Raw genomic sequence first — 14,246 nt, 5'->3', positions numbered from 1 at the left:
ACATGTAGGGGAAATGGAAAATATCGGACATTTATGCAGTTCATATTTCTAATTGAATAGTTCAGGTTACTATGTCACCTCTCCGCTTAGAGCTTCCTCGTGGGACAGCACTTTAGTGAAATCATCTCTATCTAGTTAACAAGTAATGCTAAAGCAGAAAGTAGCTAAGTGATCTCACTAAATAGCTGTGATCTTTTAGTTGTATTTGCTATCACCAGCATAGCTGCATGGTCTCTACTGAATCCTGTGGGTTTAAAGGCACTCAATGTGTCAGGTTAGGCGATAACATTGTGTTTAGCTACATTAATGTTGTTTAATGCATGCAGTTATGGATATAACACATATACAGTACTGTAGCTCCTAAAACAGTGGTTCTCAACCTTTCTAATGCCGCGACCCCTTAATACAGTTCCTCATGTTGTGGTGACCCCCAACCATAAAATTATTTTCGTTGCTACTTCATAACTGTAATTTTGCAGTGGGAGGAATAGTGCCACATCATTGGTGTCAGTGGAAGGAGTAGTGCCCCATCATTGGTGTCAGTGGGGGGAGTAGTGCCCCATCACTGATGTCAGTGGGATGAATAGTGCCCCATCGTTGGTGTCAGTGGGAGGAATAGTGCCCCATCGTTGGTGTCAGTGGGAGGAATAGTGCCCCATCGTTGGTGTCAGTGGGAGGAATAGAGCCCCATCGTTGGTGTCAGTGGGGGGAATAGTGCCCCATCGTTGGTGTCAGTGGGGGGAATAGTGCCCCATCGTTGGTGTCAGTGGGGGGAATAGTGCCCCATCGTTGGTGTCAGTGGGGGGAATAGTGCCCCATCGTTGGTGTCAGTGGGGGGAATAGTGCCCCATCGTTGGTGTCAGTGGGGGGAATAGTGCCCCATTGTTGGTGTCAGTGGGGGGAATAGTGCCCCATCGTTGGTGTCAGTGGGGGGAATAGTGCCCCATCGTTGGTGTCAGTGGGGGGAATAGTGCCCCATCGTTGGTGTCAGTGGGGGGAATAGTGCCCCATCGTTGGTGTCAGTGGGAGGAATAGTGCCCCATCATTGATGTCAGTGTGGTGGAGGGGGAAATAGTGCCCCATCTTTGGGGTCAGGGGGGGGAATAGTGCCCCATCGTTGGTGTCGGTGGGGGGAGGAATAGTGCCCCATCATTGGTGTCAGTGGGGGGAATAGTGCCCCATCATTGGTGTCAGTGGGGGGAATAGTGCCCCATCATTGGTGTCAGTGGGGGGAATAGTGCCCCATCATTGGTGTCAGTGGGGGGAATAGTGCCCCATCATTGGTGTCAGTGGGAGGAATAGTGCCCCATCATTGGTGTCAGTGGGGGGAATAGTGCCCCATCATTGGTGTCAGTGGGGGGAATAGTGCCCCATCATTGGTGTCAGTGGGGGGAATAGTGCCCCATCATTGGTGTCAGTGGGGGGAATAGAGCCCCATCATTGGTGTCAGTGGGGGGAATAGTGCCCCATCATTGGTGTCAGTGGGGGGAATAGTGCCCCATCATTGGTGTCAGTGGGGGGAATAGTGCCCCATCATTGGTGTCAGTGGGGGGAATAGTGCCCCATCATTGGTGTCAGTGGGGGGAATTGTGCCCCATCATTGGTGTCAGTGGGGGGAATAGTGCCCCATCATTGGTGTCAGTGGGGGGAATAGTGCCCCATCATTGGTGTCAGTGGGAGGAATAGTGCCCCATCATTGGTGTCAGTGGGAGGAATAGTGCCCCATCATTGATGTCAGTGTGGGGAGGAATAGTGCCCCATCATTGGTGTCAGTGGGGGGAATAGTGCCCCATCATTGGTGTCAGTGGGGGGAATAGTGCCCCATCATTGGTGTCAGTGGGGGGAATAGTGCCCCATCATTGGTGTCAGTGGGAGGAATAGTGCCCCATCATTGGTGTCAGTGGGAGGAATAGTGCCCCATCATTGATGTCAGTGTGGTGGAGGGGGAAATAGTGCCCCATCTTTGGGGTCAGGGGGGGGGAATAGTGCCCCATCGTTGGTGTCGGTGGGGGGAGGAATAGTGCCCCATTCTTGGTGTCGGTGGGGGGAGGAATAGTGCCCCATCGTTGGTGTCAGTGGGGGGGAGGAATAGTGCCCCATCGTTGGTGTCAGTGGGGGGGAGGAATAGTGCCCCATCGTTGGTGTCAGTGGGGGGGAGGAATAGTGCCCCATCATTGGTGTCAGTGCGGGGGGGGGGAGGAAATAGTGCCCCATCATTGGTGTCAGTGGGAGAAATAGTGCCCCATTGTTGGTATTAGTCACACAAATGATGGGGCACTATTCCTCCCACTGACACCAATGATACTTACCTTGCTGACCCCTGCTCCAGCCTGGGCTCGCTCTCTCACTTACCTGTCAGCTGTCTTCCTTCTCTAGCCGCTCTCCTCTTCACTTACTCCGGCAGTTCCCTCGATCTTCTTAGATCTAGGCGCGCTGCCGCTCGGCTCCTCCTCTCCAAGCTCCACCTCCTCGCCGGTGATTGGCCGCCTGTGTGCCTCTCCTGAGCTACAGTTCCGGTGGCCAATCAGCGGCGAGGAGGCGGAGTTGTTGAGGGATCCCGGAGGTGTGGCCAGGTGACAGGGCAGCGTGTCATCCCGCCCACACATCGACTGAGTCAGAGGAGCGGTGTCTCGGTTCCTAAGACCATCGGAAATATGTGTTTTCCGATGGTCTTAGGCGACCCCTGGGAAATGGTCGTTCGACCCCCAAAGGGGTCGCGACCCCCAGGTTGAGAACCGCTGTCCTAAAAGGAAAAAAATGCAAAAAACCACCACTGGTGACAACAGATCCTTCTGTACCATCTTTGCTTTAAAGGAAAAGCTACTAGAGAATCCTGATCTAGACAAAACCACGTCTGTCTACAGAATTATACACTGTACTACTCTGGGGGCTGATCAGGGATATTTTTTTTTTGCACTGCAGTTGCTTGTTACAGTGATGATCACTGTAGTAGCATTCGTTTGAACTGTCATGAATGGCTTTCTTTCATGACTCATTGTTTACTATTGTGATGCTGTGATTGGCCCACAGCTACCATATGGTACATGGTGCTGTGATTGGCCCAGGTATCATGTGACCACACACAGTAGTAAATAATGATGTCATAAATGGGTTTCATTCATGACTCTTGTTTACTATGTGACATGTGATCGCAAAGCAATCACTTGGTATCTGGGCCAATCATAGTAGCCCGATACTAAGCACTAGGGCTTTTTCTCAGCAGGAACGTGGGGGAACGCAGTTCCGGCACCTCCAGCACAGAATTATTGTAATGGCAGTGGGTGCTGGGGGGTGCTGGTGGGTCTATCGATGTTGGCTGCTGGGAGATCTGTTGATGCTGGAGGGGGTCTATTTTTGCAGGGAGGACTATTGTTGCTGGTGAGGGATCTATTGTTGCTGGGGGTGGTCTTATATTGCTGGGGGGCCAATTGTTAGTGGCAGGGATCTACTGTTGAAGGCGGGTTCTATAGAAAACATAGAAAAATTATGTCAGAAAAAGACAGGGTGGTCCACCGTGTCTGCAAGTTATTTTTTTGTAATTTTTTTTGTTTTGTTTTTTTTGTTTGCTTGTTTTTGTTTTTTTGTTTTCGTTAACCTTTTTTGTCTGAGTATAGATCTATGTTTGTCCCAAGCATGTTTGAAGCCACTTACTGTTGACTGGCTCTCTACCTCTGCTGGAAGTTTATTTCAATCATCAATCACCCTTTCAGTAAAATAACACTTTTTAAGATTAGTTTTGAACTTTCCTCCAGTTAGTTTGAGGTTATGTCCCTGTGTTCTTGATTTTGATTTCATATTGAAAATACTGTCCTCCTGAACCTTATTTACCCTCGTGATCAGGGGCGGACTGACCATTAGAGCACTCGGGCACTGCCCGAGGGCCCAGGGTCAGTAGGGGGCTCCATAAAATTCCCCTAGTACCTTTTTATAGGTTTTTTTGTGTGTGCTTTGAGTGTGGGCAAGGACACAGGGGCCCCACAATCCCCTATTGCCCGGGGGCCCCATGAGTTGTCAGTTGTGATGTATTTAAAGGTTTCAGTCATGTCTCGCTTTTCCCTTCTGTCCTCCAGACTATTCTACTGTTGCTGGCTTCTGGAGGGTCTACTGATGCTGGCTGTGGGGAGATCTGTTGTTGTTGCCGGGGGTCTGATGCTGCGGGGGGGGGGGCAGTATTTTGTTGCAGGTGATCCATTGTTGCTGGGGGGATCTATTGTCGCTGGGGTTCTTATGTTGCGGGCTGCAGGAGATCTATTTTACTGCTTTTCTTGTCATCATTAGCCAATTCCATACAAATTACTTAGCATCACAGAATGAATAAATAAATGAGCTCATGAATCTGCTTTCATTGTCCATTCACAGAGCAAGAGTAGGGTGGAGACCTGTAAGTGTTACTGAAATATGGCAGAGAAAAATCAGGTCTTCTCTCCTGCCAGATGACCAGTGTGGTGGGGCTGAACTGTAGAGGGGCTGGACTGGTTGGAGAGAAATATGAATCCTTTGACATCTGCAATTGGAACTTACACAGGACTGACTTCCTTGGTCCCATGTGACAGCACTGGGCCAATCACTAATGCTGTCACATGGCGTGAGTCATGTGTCGCTAGGTGGTCAATATTTAAAGTGAACCTGTTGCTTTGCACTGCGTTGATAAGCACAGGTTTGATTTGAGCCAACCCTCGAAATTTCCACGCACCCACTCGCATTGAGCAGGTGGAAATAAGGTGGAGGCGAGCAGGGCCAGGATTGGGGGTGTGTGGGAGGGGTGGTGGTGCGATCTCCTGTATGACTTTCAATGAAGCAACTGGAAGCCATGGGAGGGAGAGGAGGAGAAGCAGCTTCCAGCTACTTAACTGAAAGGAGACCGCTGCGCTGATCATCCCCAATCATTCCGTTTCTTTCTGCCCCCCCCCGCTGTGTGCTCCTCTACCCAGTCCCTCCACCTATTCTCCACACCAATAGGAGAAGAGGGGAGGGAGCCTGGATCTGCTCTGACTCCCCCTGTCCCACCCACACATCCTCTGAAGCTGCACAGACTGGAGTGTGGGCGGGAAATTGAACACAGAGCAGCCAGCAGCTCTGGTGCATCTGACTGAGTTATGTGAGTCACGACCTCCCTCCCTTCCTTCTACCCCTCCCTCACTTCCTTCCGCCCACCCCTTCCTTCCTTCCACCCACCCCTCCCTTTGTTACTCCCTTCCTTCTGCCCGCCCCTCCCTTCCTTCCACCCACCCCCCCTTCCTTCCACCCCTCCCTTCCTTCCGCCTACCCCTCCCTTCCTTCCTTCCACCCCTTCTTTGCACCCCTCCCTTCCTTCCTTCCACCCACCCCTTCCTTCCACCCACCCCTTCCTTCCACCCTTCCCTTCCTTCCACCCACCCACCCCCTCCCTTCATTCCTTCCACTCCTTCCTTCCACCCCTTACATCCACCCAACCCTTCCTACCACTGCTCCCTCCCTTTCATCTCTCCCATCCTCCCTTTCACCTCTCCATTCCTTCCTTCCACCCCTTTCTTCCACTCACCCCTCCCTTCCTTCCTTCCACCCCTCCCTCCCTTCCTTCCCTCCACCCACCCCTTCCTTCTTTCCACCCACTCCTTCTGTAATGAACCGCCTGGCGGTACCTCTAGCAATCCACGGAATAGGGATCCCCAGAGCGCGGAGTCTAAGTCCCAGTCTGCTTGTTCACCAGAGCCCCTGATGGGGATGGACTGGGAGCCGACTGAGACCAGGTTGCGGCCCCTGAGTACACCTACACGTGGTAGAGGGATCCGCCAGAGGTATCTGCACACTGGGAGCCTGATGTGGAGATGCAGATGGGCCCGAGCAGGATGGATGGATGGATGGATGAGCAGAAGGGGGGTCAGACAGGCCGAGTCGGTAACCGTGGGGGCAGTGCAGTACAAGGCATCAGGCAGAGAATGGTCGGGTCACACGCCGGGTCAGCAACAAGAGGTCAGAGCAAATTAGCAGCATCCAAGAGAGAGGTCAGACAAGCCAGGGGTGAGGGCAGGAGAGTACAGCACGGTCAGGAACAATCTGGGTCAGCAACAATCAAATACAAATAACCACAGGAGCAGGAACACAGGAATGACCAAACGGCAACAAGTGTCAGCGCAGAGCGGATTTAAATACCACGTCCTTCCACCCCTCCCTCCCTTCCTTATCACCACTCCCTTCCACCCCACCCTCTCTTCCTTCCACCCCTCCCACCGTTCTTTTCCACCCTTCCCACCCTTCCTTCCTTTCACTCTTCCTTCCTACCACCCCTCCCTTCCTTCCACCCCTTCCTCCCTCCCTTCCTTCCACCCCTTCCTCCCACCCCTCCCTTCTTTCCTTACTGCCATTTCCTTTCTTTCTTCCTTCCATTACCTTCCTTCATTCTGCGTAAAAAATGTAACAATGCCATTTCATGAGATATTTTACGAGTGCGCATTTAGGGGCGGAATTAAGAGTGGGGCAGGGTAGGGTTTGGGTGGGGCAACTAGTGGCAAGTAATTCTTAAGTCCTGGCTAGTAGCTCAGGACTTGAAATTTTGAGCCCTGATTTAAGCAATTTTCAATTATACTGTAGAGTAGGAAACTATAAATGGGGGTTAAGAATGTGTAAAACTTAAGGAAGAGTGGGACATCATCTCTAACTGAAGGTCCTACTTACGAACATTCTGCCATGTCCCCCATTAATAACAGCATGTGCTACTTCATGGACAGGATAGTGAATTCAGTAACAGGAGCGTTTAGTATATTATGATATAATCTGCTTACTCTCTGGAGGGTATGTCCTCCTCCAATTAGCATCTTGTTTACAGTGTTTTAATAAGGATTGTGAAATAATAAAGATGCTCCATATTGAACAAAACCTAACCATTTATCCGGTGTCTAAGTTTGCTCTGGTTTGGGTAAAACCCCATCTAATGACACGATCAGCATGAGCTTGTGCTGAGAGTGATGTTGCTGTCCCAAAGCTAATTAAGCTTGAGTGTGACTATGCTAATTATCAGGTCCAGAATGAGGTTTCACACCAGGTCTAAATTACACTGCTCTCAGCGGGCCATAGCTTTTTTTTTTCTTTCTCCTTGCCCTTGATGGACAACCAATAACCTCTTATTTTCTCCCAGCAAATTTCCCCAGATGTGTTGCAATTTCTGGATGTTTGGAACGTGGAAATGTATTTTTATATGGCAAATTAAGCACTTTTTTTTTCATTTCCGCATTTAACCCATCATTTGCTTTGCTGCAAAGCCACAAATTCTATATGGAAGTATAATTATAGTTTCATTACGCCTCATTAATAGTAATAAATAAAAGCACCAAAGCGTGTTGTTTGTGATGGCAAGAAACAAGCTAATAAAGAGAACCAAAAATATATAAAACATGTAATTAAAAACATTACAGTTCTTTTAAAGTTATTTTTTATTTTAGGTTTAGGTTCAGAATACTATATATTACAATGTATTTATAAAAGCTGAGCTCCAGCCTTACCTTCAGTTTAACAAAGTTGTACAGGTTTCTCTCCTGTACTGCAATCGCTTGCTCTGATTTAACTGCACACTTTGAGCTTCTCACTGTATTCATTAGAAACTGTAGCAAGTCAGATAGAGCCCACCTCATTTCCTGACTGAAGCATCCAGGCATTTTTGGTATTTGCATAGTTGAAAAGAGTCAACCCACTGAGGGGCAGAGGGCTTCTAGGAGAAGTACTTAGGCAGGGTGCTGTGATGTTTTCAGAAAGCTACAGTCCGGTCCATAAATATTGGGATATCAACACAATTCTAACATTTTTGGCTCTATACACCACCACAATGGATTTGAAATGAAACGAACAAGATGTGCTTTACCTGCAGACTGTCAGCTTTAATTTGAGGGTATTTACATCCAAATCAGGTGCACGGTGTAGGAATTACAACAGTTTGCATATGTGCCTCCCACTTGTTAAGGGACCAAAAGTAATGGGACAATTGGCTTCTCAGCTGTTCCATGGCCAAGTGTGTGTTATTCCCTCATTATCCCAATTACAATGAGCAGATAAAAGGTCCAGAGTTCATTTCAAATGTGCTATTTGCATTTGGAATCTGTTGCTGTCAACTCTCAAGATGAGATCCAAAGAGCTGTCACTATCAGTGAAGCAAGCCATCATTAGGCTGAAAAAACAAAACAAACCCATCAGAGAGATAGCAAAAACATTAGGTGTGGCCAAAACAACTGTTTGGAACATTCTTAAAAAAGGAATGCACCGGTGAGCTCAGCAACACCAAAAGACCCGGAAGACTACGGAAAACAACTGTGGTGGATGACCGAAGAATTCTTTCCCTGGTGAAAAAAACACCCTTCACAACGGTTGGCCAGATCAAGAACACTCTCCAGGAGGTAGGTTTATGTGTGTCAAAGTCAGCAATCAAGAGAATACTTCACAAGAGTGAATACAGAGGGTTCACCACAAGATGTAAACCATTGGTGAGCCTCAAAAACAGGAAGGCCAGATTAGAGTTTGCCAAATGACATCTAAAAAAGCCTTCACAGTTCTGGAACAACATCCTATGCACAGATGAGACCAAGATCAACTTGTACCAGAGTGATGGGAAGAGAAGAGTATGGAGAAGGAAAGGAACTGCTCATGATCCTAAGCATACCACCTCATCAGCGAAGCATGGTGGTGGTAGTGTCATGGCATGGGCATGTATGGCTGCCAATGGAACTGGTTCTCTTGTATTTATTGATGATGTGACTGCTGACAAAAGCAGCAGGATGAATTCTGAAGTGTTTCGGGAATATTATCTGCTCATATTCAGCCAAATGCTTCAGAACTCATTGGACGCCGCTTCACAGTGCAGATGGACAATGACCCAAAGCATACTGCAAAAGCAACCAAAGAGTTTTTTAAGGGGAAGAAGTGGAATGTTATGCAATGGCCAAGTCAATCACCTGACCTGAATCCGATTGAGCATGCATTTCACTTGCTGAAGACAAAACTGAAGGGAAAATGCCCCAAGAACAAGCAGGAACTGAAGACAGTTGCAGTAGAGGCCTGGCAGAGCATCACCAGGGATGAAACCCAGCGTCTGGTGATGTCTATGCATTCCAGACTTCAGGCTGTAATTGACTGCAAAGGATTTGCAACCAAGTATTAAAAAGCGAAAGTTTGATTTATGATTATTATTCTATCCCATTACTTTTGGTCCCTTAACAAGTGGGAGGCACATATGCAAACTGTTGTAATTCCTACACCGTTCACCTGATTTGGATGTAAATACCCTCAAATTAAAGCTGACAGTCTGCAGTTTAAGCACATCTTGTTCGTTTCATTTCAAATCCATTGTGGTGGTGTATAGAGCCAAAAATGTTAGAATTGTGTCGATGTCCCAATATTTATGGACCTGACTGTATATGCACTACTCTCCCACCAGCAATGATCTGCCTTCAATGCATAGATCAAAGGTTTTTAGCCACCGACCCCTGGCCCGCTGCCTGACTGCTGCCTCCTTCCTTCCGTTTCATGGCTTCCTGCTTGCTGTGACAGCTACTGCTGTCATACCAGGCTCTTACTGGACCACTGGAGGACTGGAAGACACACATGTCCACCTCTATAGAGAACCTCTCCCACCAACTCACCAGGAGAGGGGGAGCTGTGATTGCCTATAACTGCAGCCTGAGAAAAAGCCTGCCCATGGAGTCAGGAGGAGACTGTTCTGCATGGGAGCTGCATGAAGCTGTGTGAAGTGTAGTTCCCTGGAGGCAGCCCATGTTTAGCAAGAACTTTGTGGGACTACAAGTCCCAGGTGAACTGTGCCAGAGAGAGAAGGAAAATAGGAAATTCCAGGCTCCAGGTCATTTGGAGGGCAAGGAGATGTGTGCTGTACTGAGCCCATTTCTGAGTGCTGACGTGACACTATTTTGTGGGATGGGGCTGTGTTGCTACACCTATCCAAGAGCTTTGCTGGAGAGACCACAGATCATGTACAGGGAACGTGTTCTGGAGTGGAGAGACCCAGCAAGCTGCACCAAACATCTGTTTGGGTTTGCTGCAACAGTGATCAGAGCCACTGTCATCGCCCTCTGAAATCATAGCAGGTAGCCCAATAATGTGTCCAGTGTTCCAGACACCCATGAGAAGAAGGAGACTCTACAACAAACTTCTGAGTGGTGAAAGACAACTGGCCACCATCTTTGCTGTTCTTCTATTCAAAGATACAGTATCACCCCTTTTGGGACCCCCAGAGATTTTTTTTAAGATTACTTCCCTTTTAATTTTGTGACAGTGCTGTGCCCTGCCTTGGTGTAAAATGGGTTTTGTATCACCCAGGGTTCTCATTCAGGCAAGCTGAGGGGCTCCAGTGTGCATGTCTTATTCAAATGAAACAGTTTTTTTGGTGTCCTCAGTAGTTGGTAATACAGTCATACCTCAGTTTACGATTTTAATTCGTTCTGCGGGACTTTTCGTATAGCGAAAAATTTGTAAACCGAAACGAGGTTTCCCATAGGAATGAACTGAAAACCAATTAATCTGTTCCGGAGGTCAGAAAAAAGTAAACGCTACAAAAATACAGCATGAGTTATTTTATCAAGTCATGCTGTATTTTAGTAGTGACAACCATGTGTTAATGTTTCAGCTGTCAGCGGGGTTCCCCACTGACAGCTGAATGTAAAAGAATTGTCGGCAATTAAAAAAATTATTTTTAAAAAACGGCGTGGGGTCCCCCCTCCCATCAATACCAAGCCCTTCGGTTCTGGTATGGATTTTGAGGAAAACTCCCATGCCAAAATAAAAAAAAATGGCGTGGGGTTCCCCCCAAAATCCATTCCAGACCCTTATCCGAGCATGCAGCCCGGCAGGTCAGGAAAGGGGGAGACGAGTGAGCGCCCCCACCCCTGAACCATACCAGGCCACATGCCCTTAACATGGAGGGGTGCTTTGGGGCAGGGGGCTCCCCCCCAAAGCACCTTGTCCCCATGTTGATGGGGACAAGGGCCTCTTCCCCACAACCCTGGTCAGTGGTTGTGGGGGTCTGCGGGCAGGGGGCTTATTGGAATCTGGAAGCCCCATTTAACAAGGGGGTTCTCAGATCCCATCCCCTCCCTATGTGAATGAGTATGGGGTACATGGTCCCCCTACTGATTCACAAAAAAACAAAAAGTGTAGTGTGATAAAAGACAGGACATGGTCTTTGACAAGTCTTTTATTAAAAGAAAAAACTAAAAGAATGTCCCCCGCAGTAGATCCAGTGTCAATTACAATGTCCGTCGCCACCACTGACCCGAAAAAAGAATTAAAAAAAAAAGGCTCCACTTCCAACGATGGCTCCCACAGTCTGCCTGCTCCGGTGGTTTCCTAAATATGTAAGGGGCGGGGCCACCTGGCTACATCATCTGAGTGACCCCGTCCCAGGTGACATCATTGATATCATGTGGGGTCACATGCCCAAAGGGATTGGTATGGATGGGAGGGGGGACCCCACGTAATTTTTTTTATTTATTATGGTGCCAGTTTTTAAATGTAATTACCGCTTTTTTTTTCACTATAGCTCAGAGAATAAGCTGTCACTTCCGCCCAGCTAAAAGAGAAAGTTTCCTTTTAGTTTATTTTCCCAAGTTAAAAAAAACAATGTTTCCTTTTAGTTTCTTAAAAGAAAGTTTCCTTTAACTCCAGGGAAAGTGACAGCTAATTCTGTGAGCTATACTGAAGAAAAAAAAAAGCCAGAAATTGCATTTAAAAATTGGCACTGACATACACTTTGTATTGCAAAAAAAAAAATTCATAAACCCGAGGCATTATTTTCAATGGATTTTCATTCGTAAACCGAAAATTACGTTATCTGAGGCGTTTGTAAACCAAGGTACACATGTACCTGGTTTGGAGCTTGGAGTCCTGAGACTTAGGATTGGAGACTTCATCCCTCCTGGGACCAGGCTTTGCAGACAACCAGCACACTGATTGTGCAGGTGTGTGCAGAGCTTTTAGTAGAGTCATTACTAATGTTAAAGGCTCCACCCCAGCAGGCAGAGGAGGTCTCTACCCAAGAGTCAGGAGGGCTTCGCCTAGGACAGTGGTTCTCAACCTTCCTAATGCCGCGACCCTTTAATACAGTTCCTCATGTTGTGGTGACCCCCAACCATAAAATTATTTTCGTTGCTACTTCATAACTGTAATTTTGCAGTGGGAGGAGTAGTGCCACATCATTGGTGTCAGTGAGAGGAGTAGTGCCACATCACTGATGTCAGTGGGAGGAATAGTGTCCGATCGTTGGTATGAGTGGGAGGAATAGTGTCCCATCATTGGTATCAGTGGGAGGAATAGTGCCACATTGTTGGTGTCAGTGGGAGGAATAGTGCCCCATCATTGGTGTCAGTGTGGGAGGAATAGTGCCCCATCATTGGTGTCAGTGGGGGGGGGAATAGTGCCCCATCATTAATACTAGTGTGGGGGGGGGGAATTGTGCTCCATCATTGGTGTCAGTGGGGGGGGATAGTGCCCCATCGTTGGTGTCAGTGGGGGGAGGAATAGTGCCCCATCGTTGGTGTCAGTGGGGGGAGGAATAGTTCCCCATCGTTGGTGTCAGTGGGGGGGGGGAGGAAATAGTGCCCCATCATTGGTGTCAGTGGGAGGAATAGTGCCCCATTATTGGTATTAGTGACACCAATGATGAGGCACTATTCCTCCCACTGACACCAATGATACTTACCTTGCTGACTCCTGCTCCAGCCTGGGCTCGCTCCCTCCCTCTCCCATCTACAGCTAGGATACCTGGCTGCAGCAGCACCATCTGCACGCTACAGACACTTACCTGTCAGCTGTCTTCCTTCTCCGGCCGCTCCCTTGCTCGATCTTCTTTGATCTTCGCGCTGCTGCTCGGCTCCTCCTCCTCGCCGGTGATTGGCCGCCTGTGTGCCTCTCCTGAGCTACAGTTCCAGTGGCCAATCACTGGCGAGGAGGCGGAGCTGTTGAGTGATCCCGGGGAAGTGGCCAGATGACAGGGGCGGCATGTCATCCCGCGCACACATCGCGTCCAGGGAAATGTGGACGTATCTGCATGTGGGCGGACCCGCCTGGAGACTGATAGAGGAGCGGTGTCTCGGTTCCTAAGACCATCGGAAATATGTGTTTTCTGATGGTCTTAGGAGACCACTGTCAAAGGGTTGTTCGACCCCCAAAGGGGTCGCGACCCACAGGTTGAGAACCGCTGGCCTAGGAGATGATCGGGAGGCAGTGCAGCAAGAGGCTTCCAGGTGCATGCACTGAGTTTATGTGAAGACTGGAGGAAACAGACAAAAGGGCCTGAGCTATGAAGCCAATGCAGCAGCACTGCATAGGTAAGTCAGGGGGCTGATGAATATTTGTTTTGTGGCTGAGAAATGCTGAAATTTCCCTGTGATGGAAAGCACTGTGATTTCTGGAACTTTGTTTAAATAAAAATGGGCAAGAAAACCTTTAAAATAGCCAAAGATAAGTTGTCACTTAAAATGTATACAAGTGGCCAATTGGAAGGAATAAGTAGAAACTGTGAATTTTAGCCTCTCTGTGTATGTGCAGGCAGGTGCAGTCCGCTTTATCCACTATAGGTGGAGCTCGACTGGAGCTCTGCCACAACCTGCAGAGGAAGTCCAGAGAATCCCAGTTTCTCTATGGTTTCCTGGTCCCTGAAGTCAATGTTCCAGTTGGCTACACTGTATTCAGGTGACCCCTCGTGGCCATCTTGGATCAGCAGGGCCTTTATAAGTCCCTGCCTCCAGTACTGATGGGCATTGACAGGCATCACTGATGTGCACTGATGAGCACTGAAAGACAGCATTGATGGACACTGAGAGGCTTCACTGGGCACTGAAGAGCAACACAGATGGGTACTGATGGGGTGCACTGATAATCAGTGCAGATGTCCTCTGTGTGGATTGCCGCTTATCGGCTCTCCTCTCCTCACTCGCTGTCAGCGTGAGGAGAGGACTGCCAATAATGGCATTTCCTGTTTACATGTGATCAGCTGTGATTGGACACAGCTGATCACCAGGTAAAGAGCCTACATCATCGTCTCTTTACCGCGATCGGTGATCCGCTGTGTCCTAGGGACACAGCACACCACCGATCACCATGCCCCATACCTTGGGGGCGCGCATGCACAGCTAGAGTAGGAGGACGTGATATGACAACCTCCCAGAACAAGAGAGCTCCCACCCGTCCCTCATTTCCCAATATGGCGGGTGGGAGGTGGTGAATAGTGACGGTACTTCTATCGCAGAGTCTGCTTTAAAGATAAAAAAGAG

Source organism: Staurois parvus, unplaced genomic scaffold, assembly GCF_062004578.1.
Source record: "Staurois parvus isolate SC_StPar_1 unplaced genomic scaffold, SC_StPar_1.0 ptg000336l, whole genome shotgun sequence".
In the NCBI taxonomy this organism is placed as follows: domain Eukaryota; kingdom Metazoa; phylum Chordata; class Amphibia; order Anura; family Ranidae; genus Staurois; species Staurois parvus.
Note: the sequence above shows the minus strand (reverse complement) of the source record.